The sequence below is a fragment of the Piliocolobus tephrosceles genome, chromosome 3 (genome assembly GCF_002776525.5).
Source record: "Piliocolobus tephrosceles isolate RC106 chromosome 3, ASM277652v3, whole genome shotgun sequence".
Classification (NCBI taxonomy): Eukaryota; Metazoa; Chordata; class Mammalia; order Primates; family Cercopithecidae; genus Piliocolobus; species Piliocolobus tephrosceles.
The window spans coordinates 153753202-153773348 of NC_045436.1; the positions used below are offsets into that span (position 1 = coordinate 153753202).

The window sequence follows — 20147 nt, forward strand, 5'->3', positions numbered from 1 at the left end:
GAACAGGGAATGACTTAACAAATGAGGAAATTTGGGAAGTCAGAAGACTCCAAGGTTGAGTCAGCAAAGTTTGTCTTGTCAAATTCTAAAATTATTTCCCTGTTATGAGGGAAAAAAAAAATTTAACATAGTATTTTTCTTGAAAATCGAGCCCAAGGAGGAGGTAGATAGGGAAGAATTAACAAGTAAAAAAGGGGCAAGTGTCTTGGAGAGGGACAAGATAGAAAGGGATGGGCTGTGAAACAAAAACAGCTAAAAGCTTCTTGGAAACTCCCATATGTATCTTTTTATTAGCTCAAGGCATGGGCTGATTGGGGCTGGTGGGGTTAAGAACTGATACTCTTGTTCCAGTGTCTATAAGCACAAATACCTCATTCCCAACTCAGAGAGTGGTTTCACCCAGATGACTGAAATAACTGGGAAGAGCCCCTGTAGTCCTTGGTGCCTGTTCATTGAGAGTGGTCTCCAGGTGGGGAAGAAGGGTTGGGTAGCTGGGAAATATAGATAATACTTTTTGAGGAGTAGTAAATTACTAGGGAGAATAAATGTGAGGTGGGAGAATCAATGTGAGGTAGAAGACTGTCAGAACTTGTTTTCTGGTCACAATCTTGCTGACCAAAACAGGATCTATTCCAGACAGGATAAAGAGAAGAAACTGTCAGGAACTAGTGGATGGAGATGAAGTGATCCTTAGCTGCTCTCATTCCTCATTGACATAAGACACTCCCACCAGCACCAAGACAGTTTAAAAATGCCATGGCAATGTACCCAGGCATTACCACCCCTTTTAAGGCAACAACTCTGAAGTTACTGCCCCTTTCCGAGAATGTTCTAAATAGCCAGCCCCTCAGTTTGCATTGACATACCCTTAATTTGTGTATAATTGAAAGTTGGCTTTCCTGAGTATAAATACAGTTGCCAAGAGACCATACATTGTTCACTCTGGGCACACGGCCTGTGAGGTAACCTTGCTCCACAAGGAGCAGTACCATTTAATAAAAATTGCTGTCTAATATCATGAACTCACTCTTGAATTCTTTCCTGGGCAAAGTGAAGAAACCTCCCAGACTAAGCCCTAATTTGAGGGCTTGACTCTCCTGCATCAGATGAACCTGGGACATGGGAAGCAGTCATTAAGAGAAGGTGAAAGGTGAAGTTGCACAAGGAAAAAAGGCTATTTTATTATGTAGATAAAGTACCCCAGGTAATCTCTTGGAGCTGCCCTTAGAAAAATAGATTTAAAAGTCTGTTTGGGTGTGGTAACAAATTCCAGTCTTTTCTCTTCTACAGTGGTTGATCTTTCCTTGTTATTTGATGAGATCTCTAGGAAGAGGACTTAAGGCAATTGTATTTCTTTTGGAAAGAATCTTTCTTGACCAGAGAAAAAAATTCCAAAGGGAAACCCTTTCTGAGTTTGGTGTGAACCAGCTGAGATTAGAAAGACCTTGGTTCTAAGGCTGCTGCTAAGGCCTTTTAGCATCTTAAAACACCAGTCTTTAGGTTTACCACTTTGTGAAACCCAACAGAATCACATAGTATGTAATCTTTTGAGACTGGCTTTTTTTTTTTTTTTTTTTTTCCATGTAGCATAATTTGCTGGATATTTATTAAAGTTGATGAGAAAGAGATTTTCTGGCTTTTTTGGCACTCTATTTTCCAGTGGCCTGGTTTCTTATGGTAGTATCCTGGCCCAGGATGTTTCTTCCTAGTGTTATGTCTGGGAAGCACCGTCTGCTGTAATAGGAGATTTAAAACTTGAGTGGTTTTCTCTGTATTAGTGTCCTCATGGATGCCAGCTAGCTAATTTGCCAAATTATCTGGATCAGAAGTAGGTATAGTTTTCCATTCTATCCAGGTTCTTTTGACAAGCTGAGAGAGTTCTCCAGAAAGGAGAAGTGTAATTCTGCTCACAAACAGAATTAAAGTCTACTTGAATAGATTCAACATCTATAGGTAATTCATAATTTTATCTAAGTACAACCTGGATTTGATAGCATTTTTTAAACACGGCCTAGAGTACAACTGTAATGGCTGGAAAGTGGGTCATTAGGTTCTTAAACATGGGACTGGATTCTACTGCAGTCTAAAGTTTTAGGAATAGCCTCAAGAATGGCCTCATGGAGGTTTTTGCTATGCCTTCAGTTCTGTCACAGTCTTTAGAGGTGTTTATTTCTGACTCTCCCTCAGGATAACAACAACAAGCCTTGGTCATTCAGCATGGTGCCTGACCTTCACCAAGTATGTGAATCAACTGTCGTAGGTCAGAAAACCTGAGGTTGATAGGCCTGACTCACTATGCTGAGTTAATCAGCAAATTGAGGAGGGTCCTCAGTGATCTGTGGAAATTCCTTGGCAATAACTTGAAGTTCAGCTTGCATAAAAAAAAATGGGAATTTAAGATTTAGAAGAATTATCAGTGAGTTTAACTTTAAAATGACAGATTTTAGCAGATCAAAGACAGATAGAGAGGAAGAACAGAGGAAAGAGGAGACGTCTCTTCTAGAGAGGACAGAGTCTGGACCTAATAACTTCCTTAACTGTTTCTTTGTCTCAGTTAATTTTGAGATAACACGTTACTACTATAATAATTTACACATGAAATAACAAAGGCCCAGGTTGTTTTTTGTGTTTGTCATTATTGTTGATTTTTTATTTGACAAATATCCCATACTAGTTAAATGACAGAAAATAGAACTAGAACTAATGACTTCTTATTTTAAGTTCAGTGTGTGTGTGTGTGTGTGTGTGTTGAATACCTTGCTTCCTTATAAAAGGACAGAGACACATTGTCTTTGTCATAATTTTAGAGTAGTCCAATATTCATGACAAACAACCAACAGGTAATAAAGAGGAGCTCAGATTAATTCAGTTTATTTTGGGCCCTTTTTGAATAGTAGAATTACTTGTGTTTTGTTTTCAGTTGTGCTCAAATGGGTCAACCTCTATTTTCATAATTATTAAATTCATACCTCAATCAGAGAGATTAAAATAATTAAAAGCACCTATGAAGTCTAAAGTTCATAAATCACTTCTGACACCATGATTATGTACATAAGAGACTACTGCCAAATTAAATCCCTATGCTTCCATGTTTCTGTCTGAAATTCCTTTGTCTAGTATTAAGGAATTAAGAAAAAGGACAACTTCTATAATACTTCCTAAAAAAAATCCCCAGAAAAAAAGTCTGCTTTAAACAGGGTTACTATCATTACAGATGCATTTTTTTTTTTAATATAAAAACTAGGAACTGAGCTACCTATACAGCTTATTTTAATTGAATGTTTATTTTTCTTTCTATTCAGTTTCCTGGTGACCAATTGAATTGTCAGAGGAAGGCATTTTATGAACAGAGTGCTTATTTATCTCAGATAAAAGGGACTATTCAAGCAGACAACAGAAATAAATAATGCTTGATGAATTCTATCTACTGAACTAATTCTCATTTAGTGGTAACTCTATGGTCTACAAAAATGAAAATGATTGTAGAAGTTAGTTGATATATTACTGTATTGCTTCTATTCATTGTTGCTGAACTATGGGAAGTACTGAAATGAATGCACATTTGTGGAATACAAAATGCAAATGAATCTAATTTGGAACTAGGATAAACAAATTGGAGAGAGTTAATTGCTTTTTTTAATGTAGCATGGTTGGCTTAGGACTTCGTACTCAGAGACATACTATAGCCTAGAACTTTGACGTATTTTTTAAAAGTCTATACTCTAGAGTTTTGGTGGAAGAAGTAGAGTAATTTAGGTGCTAGTATGGGCCTTCTATTTTGATGACTAAACTCCCAAAGCTCATAATGTGGGTATCACCACAGTCCATGGTTTGGACTTCAACCCTTTAGGCATCAGGTTGCACTTTAAACAATTATTCAGAGTTTAGAATTAGGCCCTAATTTAGAATTAGGCCCTTTCGGTGAAGCCCTGATCCAATGTTTGATGCCCTCATAGAAAGATAAGACACTGGCGGCACTGGAGCACAGAGAGAGAACATGTAAGGATACACAATGAGAAGGTGGCCATCTGCAAGCCAAAGAGAGGGGCTTGATAAGAAACCAACACTGTTGGCACCTTGATCTTGGGCTTGTCACCTCTGGAACTGTGAACAAATATGTTTCTTTCTCTTTTTTTGTAGACATGGAGTCTTACTTTGTTGCCCAGGCTAGAGTGTAATGGCATGATCTTGGCTCACTGCAACCTCCGCCTCCCAGGTTCAAGCAATTATCCCTCCTCGGCCTCCAGAATAGCTGAGATTACAGGCACATGCCACCATGCCTGGCTAATTTCCTTTGCATTTTAGTAGACACAGGGTTTCACCGTGTTGCCCAGGCTGAAACTCCTGAGCTCAGGCAATTCGCCCACCTCGGCTTCCTAAAGTGCATGTTTCTGTTTTTAAAGCCACCCAGCCTGTGACATTTTATTATGGCAGCCCTAGAAAACTAATACATGCACAGATTGTTATAAAATGAGATTATAAGTATAAAATGGAACAGATCATATATCTTCTCACCAGCACATTTTTCTGTAAAAGAAATTTACACAGGCACCAAGAAAATAATCAGACAACGGATTCTTAGTTATGTAGTTAAATAGTTAAGTTTTTTAAAATTTTTAAATATTTGAACCAGGAGAGCTCAGTTTGAAGCTCACCAATTGAAGTCCAATAGCAGATGCAAGTCCGTGATATTATTTGGTGAAAAGACAATACTAAAAATGTAAAAACACATTATCTTGCTAAATGTACTCAAGGAACTGTACCATCATCTCAATATTAGCATCTGTCTTTCATTTAGTGTATATGTTTTTGTGGGCATGAGTTTGGATGTGGGTGAGAATGGACTGTAGTACATTTCCGAATACTTTTTAACAGGGCAAGTAGAAGAATCCTCTGCTGGCCTCCCCCTTGTCTAGTTTGTTTGTTCTTGTGTATCAGGAGTTCTTTGAATCCAAGCAAAAATGTTCTGATTAACAGTAATTAAACTTATAGTAGTTTAGTTTTCTCATGTAACAGATGCTCATCCTAAACTTAGGATGCTTTTTTATCCTAAACTGATAAGTTCGCATTCAAATGATTCTAATATGATTCATTTTCTTTTTCTAGGCATAAAAATCAGAGAAAGACTAACAATAAAAGGCTTTTTAATAACATATCTTATAATAAGGCACTCTCTTACTAAGTAATTCCACATATATTCCATTGTTCTTAATTGTGTCACATGGTGACCCTCATTTGAAAGATTTTCAGCCTCAGTAAAAGAAGAAGGTAAGAGGAAAATGGTTGTTGAGGGCTTAAAATAGCCAATGGACAGACTGTGTCAGCCAACCTATCAAAGGATATAGCCTGTAAAACTCTATCTAACACATTTAATCTTCCCAAAAGAAACATTTTTGCTAATGGGACCAGTTGAATTCTATGCTTAGAGTAAACTCTTATTGAAATTATCTCTGTGGTTGCAATTTGCTTTACATCTAATGAGTAGCTTTCTTCAATTTTTTTTTTTTTTGATAAGCCCTTTCTTGCATCTCTTCTGATCCATGTTTTCTATCTTTAAATATATTTAATTAGGTTGAAGTAAAATATTACTAGGGTAAGAAGTCATTTTGCTTTGTTAAATTTGAGTTCCATTATTGCTACTAAGACTCATTCTGTGTTGAGTTAGGGTAACTGTCATAAGCCTCTCTAAGTGAGAAGATCACTTATACACTGTGAAGTGGATAACAATTCACCTACTTGCAATCTAACAAGTCAGCCTGACACAATTTTAAGGATGCTGCAAAATAGACAAAACCATTGGGTTAGAGACCGTCTATTTCTGATAACGAAAGCAGCAGCCAGAGTACCAGCACTGTTTTACACTGGATTCTCAAGTACCAGTTTCCACGTAGTGACACAAAGAGTGACAGCGGATATTTAGGCATGAGGTGGGTTTGTTATAGGTAAGAAATTCTGAGCTTTGGAAACTGGACTCTTTCATAATAGTCAGGAGGCATGACTGTGCTTTGCTCTGGATGGAGTCACTATATCTTTCAAGGTGATTTGCAATATAAACATCTGTGAAAAGATAATCCAACACAAAGCGTACTTAGAATCATGCTCCCAAGACTTGCAGATATGTGGATAAATGTAGCTTAATTTAATGAGACCCTCTCCTCTGAACTAAACCTTTTAAAGGTGATGTGGGGAAGAGAGAATAAATGGAGAGAAGAAACTCCTAAATACTAGAAGACCAATAAAATTAATTACGTATTTCTTAATGTTCATGAATATATTTTTAATCACTTAAGAACAGAAGAAAAATATCTCTTCAGAAAAAATAAAATTTACAAAATGTCTAAAGATATTTTTTTCCATAACTCATATCCTTGATTTAATGTACAAACATCTAATTTTGTAATAGAATAATTATATTTGTTGTTTTACAGTTCAATGAGAGGATAAGCTAAATAGAACTCTACAAATAGCTGGATGTAATAAACACTATATAACAGAATCTCACAAGTAATTACTATGTACCTGAAAATAAAAATATTTAAATAACAAGACTGTGCCCTTACTAGAATGATAAAGGCAAAATATCATGATATTTTGATAGATATATTTGAATTAAATTCCTTCTTTGAAGAATTTTTTTTTAAATTTACTTAAATGTTTGAATACTAGTTTAGTGTATGGAGTAAAACTACTTAGGTAGAAAAGACAATTCTCTTTGAATTAGTTGCAGTATACACAATAGACATAAGCTATATTCTATGTTATCCATTATATGTTATATGCAGTATGATACATAATATATTATGTATATTACTCCATATTTACAGCAGGCACCAGTCTTTTTTACTGATCTTGAAGCAAATTGCTATGACTATCTATAGAGAAGGTCATGTGGTAAGTAACTATTGATGTCCTCTTTGTTACAAGAGGAACTTCCAACCTACAGCCAGTAAGAAGCTGCAGCTTTCATTTATACAGCTACAGGAAATCAGAACAGATCCTCCCTACATGAAACTCCAGCAGAGAGGCCAACACCTTAATTGGAGCCTTGAGAAACCCTCAGCAGAAGACAGCGTAGCAAGAGATAACTAATGCAATGGCTATGCTCAGAAAAGATGCAAAACCCACAGAGGCCCATAAAGAATCTTCTCCCAACATTGCACTGAGGAGCTCTCAACTACACATGTTACAAAAGTTAGTATTTTTCCCAGTTAAATAATGAGCTCTCAAATGCAATAAGACAACTGAAAAGAGGCCTCACACAGTATAATTAGCTGTCTTTATCCTTTTTCCACACAAATTTTGTAACACTTCTTATTTGCAAGGTGTTATCATAGTATGTAACAGAAAAATAAATGAGACATGGATGATGTATTAAAGAATTTTCCATATAGTAACAGATGTGAAATACTGTGCTACTCAATTGTTACATCCTTTGCTCAGAAACAATCTTAGCCTCATATGTAGCTAACTGTGCTTGTCTGTACACAATTGTCTAATGTTTCCAGTTCATACTTTTTTTTTTTTTTACAGAAAATGTACTGTATTGAGTACACATTAAGAAAAAAAATCTTGTTTTTCTTAGCATCAAAATTTCCAATTACTCTTCCACTCTATTAGCTCAGTAAAAAGATGTGTTGGAGGTGATCCTCTCCTTAAAACACTTGGAATACAAGGGATAATCAATTGATTGATGTGAGCTTTCGTAGAATCCTGGGTTAGGCCAGTACCTATGCAGGTTTTATTTTGCTCTCTGGCATATGCAAGCTGAAAGATAGCATTGAATTATTTAGGTATGAAGAACAACTCTAGATGCTATTTGTGGACAGGGAAAGGAAAACGTAAAAGGTGATGTAGTGATAGAGCTGGTGACCAGAGACTATCTCTTAAGAAGAGAAAATAGATTATTTATCCATCTGTCTGTATATCTATCTAAACAACTATCATCTATAATGTGTTGTTATATGGTGTACAAGGGAAATAAATTTTCCATGTATTCCTTGACGTTTCAATAAAATCTATATCTCTAGGAGTGATATTTTTAGGGAATAGATTACTTGCTAAGGTGTTACATTCTCCAGGTCAGTGCAGAGTGACAAAAAAAAACAAGAACACCTTTGGGATCCCAGCTACATTTGAACTAAAACTTCAATGCACATTAAAATTTATGTGCCTGTCTCTAATCAGATATACCAGAAATTCTTTGGAATTATTTAGTATAATATGTGTGTGTATTCATGTTTGTATGTGCTCCCCCTGACACAGCACACTGCATGGTAACGTGCATGTAATGTAATGAGCAATCTGGTTTTTTTTTGTTTTTTTTTTTTTTAATTTTAGATAAAGAGATAGAGGAAGACTTTAGAGTTAACTTCCAACAGAATTATAGTACTGTGGCCATAAGTTAAATGAGAGACAAGGCTAGTTGTTGTCCTTTACATGCTTTGACTTCTACAGGTTTTCTTTTGTTTTCATAAATCTTGATCATAAATATTTAACACATTGAATGTTTTAGCTATCATGTTTTCTTAAGAATAACTAATATGGCCAGGCACGGTGACTCACACCTGTAATCCCAGCACTTTGGGAGGCTGAGGTGGGTGGATCACGAGGTCAGGAGTTCATGACCAGCCTGGTCAACATAGCGAAACTAAAACTACAAAAAATTACCTGGGCGTGGTGGCAGGCCCCTGTAATCTCAGATACTCAGGAGGCTGAAGCAGGAGAATCTCTTGCACCCAGGAGGCAGAGGTTGCAGTGAGCCGAGATCATGCCATTGCACTTCAGCCCAGGTGGCAGTGCAAGACTCCATCTCAAAAAATAATAATAATAATAATAATAATAATAATAATAATAATAATAATTTTTCAAAGAACAAGTACAAATCAAATAAATGATATCATGTTATATAATGTAATATTTTTAATTCATGCAAAACAAGTATATTCTAATGTTGCAGAAAAAAAGAATAATTTCTCAAAGAACAAGTACAAATCAAATACCTGATATCTTGTTATATGATGTAATATTGTTTTAATTCATGCAAAACAAGCATATTCTAATGTTGCAGAAAGTAAACTAAGAGCATACTGCAATCTGATTGGTATCAGTACTAAAGTATGTGACAGAATATAAAAATGTATTTGAGAAATCAAATCATCTGTCAGCGATTATATTTAATTTTTAAATTTTACCAATTATATAATTATGTTCTGAAATACAATTTTTCAGAACATGATCAGAAGTTTAATATTTTACATGGTTTCTATTTGCAACCAAAACAGAACTGTTCTTAACTACTTAGTCAAGAGCAGTGTTTGCCCTCAAAGAAATAGCAGGAAAATGTGTGTGTCTACAAAGAAATTCCACTGTGCTGTGTTCACTCACAGGGATACAAAATCGAGATTGTTCACTATGGTCATGCTACAAAACAACAAAATATTTATTTTAAATGAAACAATATTTTTAAAAATTTATTTATTCTAAAAAAAAAAAATCCAAAACAGGATACATGTGCAGAACACGCAGGTTTGTTACACAGGTATACGTGTGCCATGGTGGTTTGCTACACCTATTGACCAGTCCTCTAAGTTCACTCCCCTAAGCCCCCACCTCCAACAGACCCTGGTATGTGTTGTTCCCCTCTCTACGTTCATATGTTCTTAATGTTCAACTCTCAGTTATGAATGAGAACATGCAGTGTTTGGTTTTCTGTTCTTGTGTTAGTCTGCTGAGAATGATGGCTTTCAATTTCATCCATGTCCCTGCAAACAACATGATCTCATTTGTTTTCATAGCTGCATCACGTTTTCTTTATCCAGTCTATCATTGATGGGCATTTGGGTTGTTTCCATGTCTTTGCTATTGTGAACAATGCTGCAATAAACATAAGTGTGCATGTTTTTTTTTGTAGTAGAATGATTTATAACACTTTGGGTATATATTCAGTAATGAGATTGCTGGGTTAAATTGTATTTCTGGTTCTAGATCCTTGAGGAATCACCTGTCTTCCACAATGGCAGAACTAATTTACATTCCCACCAACAGTTTAAAAGTGTTCCTATTTCTCCATAGCCTTGCCAGCATCTATTGTTTTCTGGCTTTTTAGCAGTCACCATACTGACTAGCGTAAGATGGTATCTCCTTGTGGTTTTGATTTGCATTTATCTGATAATCAGTGATGTTGATGTTTTTTTCATATATTTGTTGACTACGTAGATGTCTTCTATTGAGAAATGTCTGTTTATATACTTTGTTCACTTTTTGAGGGAGTTTTTTTTTTTTTTAATTGTAAATTTGTTTAAGTTCCTTGTAAATTCTGGATATTAGAGCTTTGTCAGATGGATAAATTGCAAAAATTCTCTCCCATTCTGTAGGTTGCCTGTTCAGTCTGATGATAGTTTCTTTTGCTGTGCAGAAGCTCTTTAGTTTAATTAGGTCCCATTTGTCCATTTTGATGTTTGTTTCCATTGCTTTTGGAGTTTTCATCATGATTTCTTTCCCTTGCCTGTGCCCTGAATGGCATTGCCTAGGTTTCCTTCTAGTGTTTTTAGGTTTTTGGTTTTACATTTAAGTCTTTAATCCATCTTGAGTTAGTTTTTGTATAAGGTGTAAAGAAGGGTTATAGTTTCAGTTGCTGCTTATGGCTAGCCAGTTTTCCCAGTATCATTTACTGAATAGGGAATCCTTTCCACATTGCTTGATTTTGTCAGGTTTGTCGAAGATCAGATAGTTGTAGATGTGTGGTGGTATTTCTGTGGTCTCTGTTCTATTCCATTGGTCTATATGTCTGTTTTGGTACCAGTACCATGCTGTTCTGGTTACTGCAGACTTGTAGTATAGTTTGAAGTCAGGTAGCAAGATACATCCAGCTTTGTTGTTTTTGCTTAGGATTGTCTTGGCCTCAAGGGGTCTTCTTTGATTCCATCTGAAATTTATTTTTTTTCTAATTCAGTAAAGAATGTTAATGGTAGTTTGATGGGAATAGCATTGAATTTTTAAATTACTTTGGGCAGTATGGCCATTTTCACGATATTGACTCTTCCAATTCATGAAGATAGAATGTTTTCCCATTTGTTTGTGTCCTCTCTTCTTTCTTTGAGCAGTGAGTGGGTTGTAGTTTTCCTTGAAGATGTCCTTCACATCTCGTGTTAGATGTATTCCTAGGTATTTTATTCTCTTTGTAGCAATTGTGAATGGGAGTTCATTCATGATTTGGCTTTCTGCTTTCCTATTGTTGGTGGAAAGGAATGCTTGTGATTTTTGCACATTGATTTTGTATCCTGAGACTTTGCTGAAGTTGCTTATCAGTTCAAGAAATTTTTGGGCTGAGATATAGGGGTTTTCTAAGTATAAAATCATGTTGTCTTCAAACAAAGACAACTTGACTTCCTCTATTCCTATTTGAATAATCTTTATTATTATTATTATTGTTTTTTATCTTGCCTGATTGTCCTGGCCAGAACTTCCAATACTATGTTGAATAGGAGTGGTGAGAGATGGCACCCTTGTCTTGTTCCAATTTTCAAAGGCAATGCTTCCAGTTTTTGACCATGTAATATGGGCTGTGGGTTTGTCATAAATAGTTCTTATTATTTTAAGATATGTCCCATGAATACCTAGCTTATTGAGAGTTGTTTTTCTTTTTTATTATTATTATTATACTTTAAGTTCTAGGGTACATGTGCATAACGTGCAGGTTTGTTACATATGTATACGTATGCCATGTTAGTGTGCTGTACCCATTAACTCATGTTAAATTGTATTGAAGGCCTTTTCTGAATCTATTGAGATAATCATGTGGTTTTTGTTTTGGTTCCGTTTATGTGATGGATTAAGATGATTGATTTGTGTATGTTGAATCTGCCTTGCATCCCAGGGATGAGGCCAACTTGATGAAGCCAACTTAATCATGGTGGATAAGTTTTTTGATGTGCTGCCAGATTTGGTTTGCCAGTATTTTACTGAGGATTTTTGCATTGATGTTCATCAGAGATATTGGCCTGAATTATTCTTTTTTTTTGTTGTGTCTCTCCCACATTTTGGTATCAGGATGATGCTGGCTTCATAAAATGAGATAGGGAGGATTCCCTCATTTTCAATTGTTTGGAATGATTTCGGAAGGAATGGTACCAGCTCTTTTTTGTATTTCTTGTAGAATTCAGCTGTAAAGCTGTCTGCTCCTGGGCTTTATTTGTTTGGTAGGCCATTAATTACTGCCTCAGTTTCAGAAGTTGTTATTGGTCTATTCAGGGACCCAAATTCTTTCTTGTTTAGTCTTGGTAGGGTTTAAGTGTTCAGAAATTTATCCATTTCTTCTAGATTTTCTAGTTTATTTGCACAGAAGTGTTTATAGTATTCTCTCTTGGTAGTTTGTATTTCTGTAGAGTCAGTGGTGATATCCTCCTTATCACTATTTATTGTGTCTATTTTATTCTTCTCTCTCTTCTTTATTAGTCTAGCTAGAAGTCTATTTTTTTATTATTATTATTTTTTCAAAAAACAGTTCCTGGGTTCCTTCATTTTTGGAGGGCTTTGTGTGTCTCTATCTCCTTCAGTTCTGCTCTGATCTTAGTTATTTCTTGTCTTCTACTAGCTTTTGGATTAGTTTGCTCTTGCCTCCTTCACTCTTTTAATTTTGATGTTAGGGTGCCAATTTGAGTTCTTTCTAGCTTTCTGATGGGAACATTTAGTGCTATAAATTTCTCTTTTAATGCTGCTTTAGCTATGTCCCAGAGATTCTGGTACATTGTCTCTTTGTTTTTATTGGTTTCAGAGAACTTCTTGATTTCTGCTTTAATTTTATTATTTACCCTCTTGAGGAGTCACTCAAGAGCAGATTGTTCAATTTCCATGAAATTGTGTGGTTTTGAGTGAGTTTATTAATCCTGAGTTCTAATTTGATTGCACTGTGGTTGAGAGACAGTTTGCTATAATTTCCATTCTTTTGCAATTACTGAGGAGTGTTTTACTTCCAATTATGTGGTTGATTTTAAAATAAGTGCCATATGGCACTGGGAAGAATGTATATTCTGTTGATTTGGGGTAGAGAGTTCTGTAGACATCTACTAGGTCCACTTGATCCAGAGCTGAGTTCAAGTCCTGAATATCCTTGTTAATTTTCTGTCTCATTGATCTGTCTAATATTGATAGTGAGGTGTTAAATTCCCCCACTATTATTGTGTGGGAGTCTAAGTCTCTTTGTAGGTCTCTAACAACTAGTTTTATGAATCTGGGTGCTCTCATATTGGGTGCATATATATTTAGAATAGTTAGCTCTTCTTATTGAATTGTTCCCTTTACCATTATGTTAGCTTTCTGATGGGAGCATTTAGTGCTATAAATTTCTCTTTTAATGCTGCATTCTCCTTTAATGGTAAAGGTATTGTTCCTTTTACCATTCTTTGTCTTCTTTGATCTTTGTTGGTTAAAAGTCTGTTTTCTCAGAGCCTAGGATTGCAACCCCATTTTTTTTTTTTTTCTTTTGGCTTTCCATTTGCTTGTTAAATTTTCCTACATCCCTTTATTTTGAGCCTGTGTGTGTTTTTGCATGTAGGAGGGGTCTCCTGAATACAGCACACAAATAGGTCTTTACTCCTTATCCAATTTGCCAGACTTTGTCTTTTTATTGGGACATTTATCCATTTATATTTAAGGTTAGTATTGTTATGTGTGAATTTGATCCTGTCATCATGCTGCTATTTGGTTATTTTGCACACTAGTTGATGCAGTTTCTTTGTAGTGTCATTGGTCTTTATATTTTGGTGTGTTTTTGCAGTGGTTGGTACTGGGTTTACCTTTCCATACTTAGTACATCTTTCAGGAGCTCTTGCCGGGCAGGCCTGGTGGTAACAAAATTCCTCAGCATTGCTTGCCTAGAAAGGATTTTATTTCATCTTTGCTGACAAAGCTTAGCTTGGCTGGATATGAAATTCTAGGTTGAAAAGTATTTCCTTTAAGAATGCTGAATATTGACCCACAATCTCTTCTGATTTGTAGAGTTTCTGCTGAAAGGTCTGCTGTTAGTCTGATAGGCTTCCCTTTGTAGGTGACCTGGCCTTTCTCTCTGGCTGCCCTTAACAGGATTTCCTACATTTTTACCTTAGAAAAATCCGACGATTATGTGTCTTGGGGTTGATCTTCTCATGGAGTATCCTAATAGTATCCTCTGTATTTCCTGAATTTGCATATTGGCTTGTTTTGGTAGGTTGGAGAAGTTCTCCTGGATTTAATCCTGAAGTGTGTTTTCCAGCTTGTTTCCACTCTCCCCATCTCCGTTAGGTACTCCAATCAATCGTAGGTTCAGTCTTTTTATGAAGTCCCATATTTCTTGGAGATTTTGTTCATTCCTTTTCATTCTTTTTCCTCTATTCTTATCTGCATGTCTTCTTTCAGCAAGGTGGTCTTCAAACTCTGATATCCTTTCTTCCACTTGGTCAATTCAGTTGTTGATACTTATGTATGCTTCACGAAGTTCTTGTGCTGTGTTTTTCAGTTCCATCAGGTTGTTTATGTTCCTCTCTAAACTGATTATTCTAGTTAGTAATTCCTCTAAGTTTTTATCAAGGTTTTTAACTTCTTTGCATTGGGTTAGAAAATGCTTCTTTAGCTCATCATAGTTTTTTTATTTCCCATCTTCCGAAGCCTAATTCTGCAATTCAACTATCTCATTCTCCGTCCAGTTTTGTGCCCTTGGTGGAAAGACATTGTGATCATTTGGAGGAGAAAAGGCACTCTGGCCTTTTGGATTTTTAGCATTTTTTATTGTTGTTGTTGATTCTTCCTCATCTTCACGAGTTTGTCTAGTTTCTGTCTTTGAGGCTGCTGACCCTTGGACGGGGTTTTTGTGGGGGTCTTTTTTTCATTGTTGTTACTGATGCTGTTGTTTTTACTTTCTGTTTGTTTTTCTTTCTTTCTTTTTTTTTTTTCTTTCAATAGTCAGGTCTCTCTTCTGTAGGGCTGCTGCTATTTGCTAGGGTTTCACTTCAGGCCTTATTCATCCAATTCACTCCTGTACCTGGAGATATCACTCAAGGAGGCTGGAGAGCAGCAAATATGGGTGCCTGCTCCTTCTTCTGGGACCTTTAACCTCAAGGGGCACGAACCTGATGCCAGAAGGATCTCTCTTGTACAGAGTGTCTAACAATCCCCATTGGAGGGTCTCACCCAGTTGGGTGGCATGGGGATCAGGACTTGTTTAATGAAGCACTTTGTCCCTGGTGGAGAGGGTGTGTTTTATAAGGGGGAGACCCAATTGTCTAGGCTGCCTGGATTCAAGGAGGAGAGGCTAAGTCAGCTGGTTCACAGAGACTGTGGACACCCCTCCCATTAGAGGCTCAGGCCCAGAGAGATCTGAATTCTATCCCTAAGCCTCTGGCTGGAGTGTTTGGAAATCCTGCAGGGAATGCCAGACCACTGAGGAAGGATGAGTCAGGGTTAGGCCTAAAGAGGCCCTCTGGCCACAGACTGCCACAGCTTGTGTGTTGGGCTGTGGGCACGAGTCTTGGGACCAAGCTCTCCAGCCTCCCTGGCTCCAGCAGGGGAAAAGAGCAGCCTGGAGCTATAGAAATGGGTGCTGCCTTTCTTCCACAGAATGGGTGCTTCTCCTCCTTCCACAGAGGGAGCTTAGCATGTTAGGCAGTTACCAGTCCCAGTGCTGGCTGCTGCCTCACCCCCAAGGAGCTTGAAAGGCTTAGACAGCAGGCAGCCACAGCCAGTGCTGGTCACCCTCCCCGGGAGAGCCTGGCATTCTTCAGCAGATTCCAGCTGAGATACTATAAGAATCTACACCTTCCAGGTTTGGGACGTTAGGCTCCGGTGGCATGGGTTCACAAGTGGGATATTCTGATCCTTGAGTTGCACAGTTCTGTGGAAAAAGAACAGTTTCCCCAGTTGGATAGCCCACTCCCTCACTGCCTCCCTTGGGAGGGATGAGAGGGTGCCCCTTCCCCATGTGGCTCTCAGGTGGGCTGCTGCACCACACTGCTCTTCCTTCTCTCTATGCCTTCTAGTCAATTTTGATGAGAGAACGTGGATACCTTGGTTGGCGGTGAAGGATTCACATGCTTATTATGTTTTTTTGTTTGTTGATTTGTTTTTGTTTTTCCAGTGGGAGCCTCCAATTCCTGCTGCTTCTAGTCTGCCATCTTTGCCACACCCCCAGAAAATTCTGAGTAATGTCTTATTAAAATCTAAGTGTAGTAGCATTATGATTTTACCACAGTTTAAAAAAAATGAGTGAGCAATACGTGACTGTTGTTTGTATGAATTACATGCTATACTATAAATTATGGAAAAATATATGTTATGTAATAAATGTTACATTAGATTGTACACTGTATTATAAATTATATATAATTTTATAGCAATATGAATTACATAAGTATTTCTCTTTGATGGTACTGAATACTGATCACAGAAGAATGTAATTTCTGTTCTACATAAATCCATATAATATATCTGCAAAGATTTCAAGGAATAAAACATTTTTTTTTTTTTAGAAATTAAAGATTTTAACCCGAAGAGTTTATATTATGTAAACAATTTATAATAGAAGAGCTACAGACTCTAGAAAGATAAACTTTGTAAAATAAAAGTACAAGATGTTTGTTAATCTTTGTGTTAGTTGTAAGACTTTTAGTACAAGTCACCAAAATCCACTAAAATCATCTTGAGTACAAATGAGGTTTCATGAAAATAAAAAGGGATTTAAGTCTAATGAAAGCACCAGCACAGCTTCAGGAACTTTAGAAAAAGATGTTTGGACTGGAAAGTCCACAAAAGAAGTTATAGCACCAGGTTACTGTTGCTATGCCTCAACTCCATCTCTTCCAAGAATTTTAAGTCTTGTTAAGTAAAAAAATCCTGAAAAAAGAAAAAAAGCTGCAGCAATGGGTATGGTTATTTAGTAAAACAGTCACTGGAATTTTGTTCCACTGGGTGTATCAATTTGTGTTTTTGTTTCTTGTGTCTATTAAATGTTTTGGAATAGAGACAATGAAAACAATCCAGAGTTTACCTTTTCCTACATTGATACATGGGCATAACAAATAATTTCTCTTTTAAAAAAATGAATATGAAAGTGGAGAGTGTTCACAGACAGCTTAGCTAAGATGCTTTGCTAAATGCCAATAAAAACTAAAATTTATTAGTGAGGATATTTGATTACAATGATGATTAAAATTTCTTTAGGTTTAGCTAAGTATCTTTTAAATGGCATCCTATACAAAAGTTATAATTTCAAGCTATGAAAAATTAACTAGGTAAAATTCCCTAACTATACAGTTAAACAAACTGAACATAATTGAATTAAATGATATAACTATGGTCATCCAGCTACTTAATGAAAAAGACATTAACATGAGATGTATCAGTTTGCCTTGAAATATATAATGTATGTGCATATGCACATATATCTTTATCTCTAGTGGTTTTATTTCAATATTTATAGATATAGGCAGCTACATAGAGATAATATTTTGTCTAGAATGTTCAATTTGACATGCACTTCTATATGAGTTCATTCTCATGCTACTGTAAAGAACTGCCCAAGACTGGATAATTTATAAAGGAAAGAGATTTACTTGACTCACAGTTACATATGTCTAAGAAGGTCTTCATAAACTTACAGTAATGACAGAAGGTGAAGGGGAAAAAAGGCACCTTCTTCACAGGGCAGCAGGAAGGAGAAATGTCAAACAAAGGGGCAAAAAGTTCCTTATAAAACCACCAGATCTCATAAGAACTAACCCACTATCATGAGAAGAGCATGGGGATAACTGCCCCCATTGTTCAATTACCTCCCATCTTGTCCCTTCACAATATGTGGTATTATGGGAACTACAATTCAATATGAGATTTGGGTGGGGACACAGCCAAACCATATCAACTTCTATATGTTTATTGATTTCTATCATTTCCTAGTTTATTGCTATTATTGTCTATCAGTCTGCACCCATCTATTTATTATCTATCTATATTTCAACTTAATGTATTCTTCCATCTTATTAGACAAAAAATAAGACATGGTATGCAATAATATAGATGATCAAATAGAAAATATATAAATATTGTTATTTAGGAGAATATGGGAATTGAGATAACTGATTTTTACTTTTGAAAAATCTTAAAATTGAATTTGTTTTAACTTTTTGTATGCATTCATATTGACATACAAATGTTATGCAGGGCTTTAAAACTATCGTCTTTTTTTTCTTTGTTCAGCTATTCAATTTCTACCATACCAGAATTAGACTCCTCCTCCCCCTAAGGTAACCTATTTTAACAATACTGTATGTATCCTAATAACCAACTTTGTATCCTACATTTTTCAGTGCTCAGATTATCCCATGCAAATAAGAATTCATGAAATACATATACACACATATATTTATCTATAAGCATGTGTATACATATATACATAGACGTGTGTGTGTATATACACACACACACACACACACACAGATACATATACAATAGATTCTTGTTATATGTGATAGCCATGTTTTTATAAAGACACCAAAAACACTGAAATAGTGAGTACTAAATCATTGCTCTTAGCTGAAATACAGGGTTAGGTTTCTGCAAACATCTGTTAACAACATTTTTATCAACCACTCAATACAGAACTTTGTTTTATGTGTTTGTTTAAAGACATCATATTTAACATATATTATTGTTTCATTAACATTGAATTCATAGCCAATAGCACTATAACTCATGCCTGGGAAAATCTTATCTAACACATTCCATAAGGCACATCACAACCATCCCACATTTTGGCACTCTTGAAGGGTGCCATTTGAAACAGCAAAATCACCAAAAAAGCACTTGTGGCACTAAATAAACCATGATAAGGATACTTGTTTACATTATAAGAGCTAAAACAAGAAAGCAGATTATTGTTTAGTTCAAGTGTATCACACAAGTCAAAAATTTCACCACTCTGTTCATGTATGTGAAGGATTGTGAAAGTGCCTTGAGTATCAATTTTGGGGTTAAAAATTAATTTTATGGACATGAATCTGCAGATATGGACGCTTCAAAAAAATGAGGATTAAGTATATATGAACCACATACGTATACATGCTTTCTGTTGCACAGACTTACATGTGTAACTCTACACAGAGTTTATTGTCTTTTTATTCTATAAAAATGGATGTCACTAATAGCATTAATTAGGAAGATTGCTGGTTGAACATATATACATATATAGAACTTTAATAGATTTTATGTTTCTTGTAAGCGATAAATGATATAGCTTTTAAAAATTTAAGATTTGCTATTCGAACAATATATTAAATTTAATTTTTAATTTCATAACAAAATTGGATATTTTCTCATATATTAATTTGACTTTTGAATTTGATGTTTTCTATATATTCATGTTCTTACAGCATATTTTTCAACTTGACATTTTTTTCTAACAATATATAAGTAGTCTTATATGACATTGACAATATTCCTTTGTCTATAATTTGTGTGACCAATTTTTTTGATTTATGTTATGCTTACTGATTTTGGTTTTGATATATTGTCCCATGCAACTTTTATATTTCCTAGAGTTATCTGTACCAATGGGTTAAGAGAAAAAAATCTGATCTTTAATCAAAGGATAGGAAAGGGGATGCTAGAAAGTCAGAAAATGTTTATAAAATAATTTTGGTACAATTAAACTGCACAGGGAAGTATCCGGCTCCATCCAGACCTACAATACCAAGGATGAAGTGGAGAGCCTAGATTTCCACCCTTAGCAGACTATAATGAAGCACTCTCACGCTTCAGCTAGGGTGGTGTGAAGAAAAGCTTAACAGAGAGCCAGGACTTTTATCCCTGGCCCAACTATAACTTCTATACTCTCCCAAATCCCTTCCTCTGCTAGTAAAAGTGGGGACAAAATGAGCACATGGACATGCATTCCCACCTTCAGTGAAGGAAGGATATATGTTTCAGAAAATAGTACTACAGAAATTCAACATAGAAGAAAAGAAGAGAAGATGAGGGAGAAGAAGAGGAGGAAGAGGAATAAGAATAAGGATGAGGAGGAGGAGGAGAAGCAGGAGGAAGAGAAAGAAGAAGGAGAAGGAGAAAGAGAACAGGAAGAAGAGGCAGAGACAGCGGCAGAGGCAAATGCAGAGGCAGGGGCCGCAGCC

At 35.9% G+C, this 20147-nt stretch overlaps 1 long non-coding RNA gene across 1 annotated transcript; it reads left to right on the forward strand.

Annotated features, from left to right (window-relative positions):
• Positions 1 to 2120: 2120 nt before the first annotated feature.
• Positions 2121 to 20050, forward strand: LOC111549843. Its single transcript, XR_002733846.1, has 4 exons — positions 2121 to 2242; positions 16106 to 16169; positions 18220 to 18266; positions 19877 to 20050. It is a non-coding gene; the product is annotated as an uncharacterized LOC111549843 (long non-coding RNA).
• Positions 20051 to 20147: the final 97 nt, after the last annotated feature.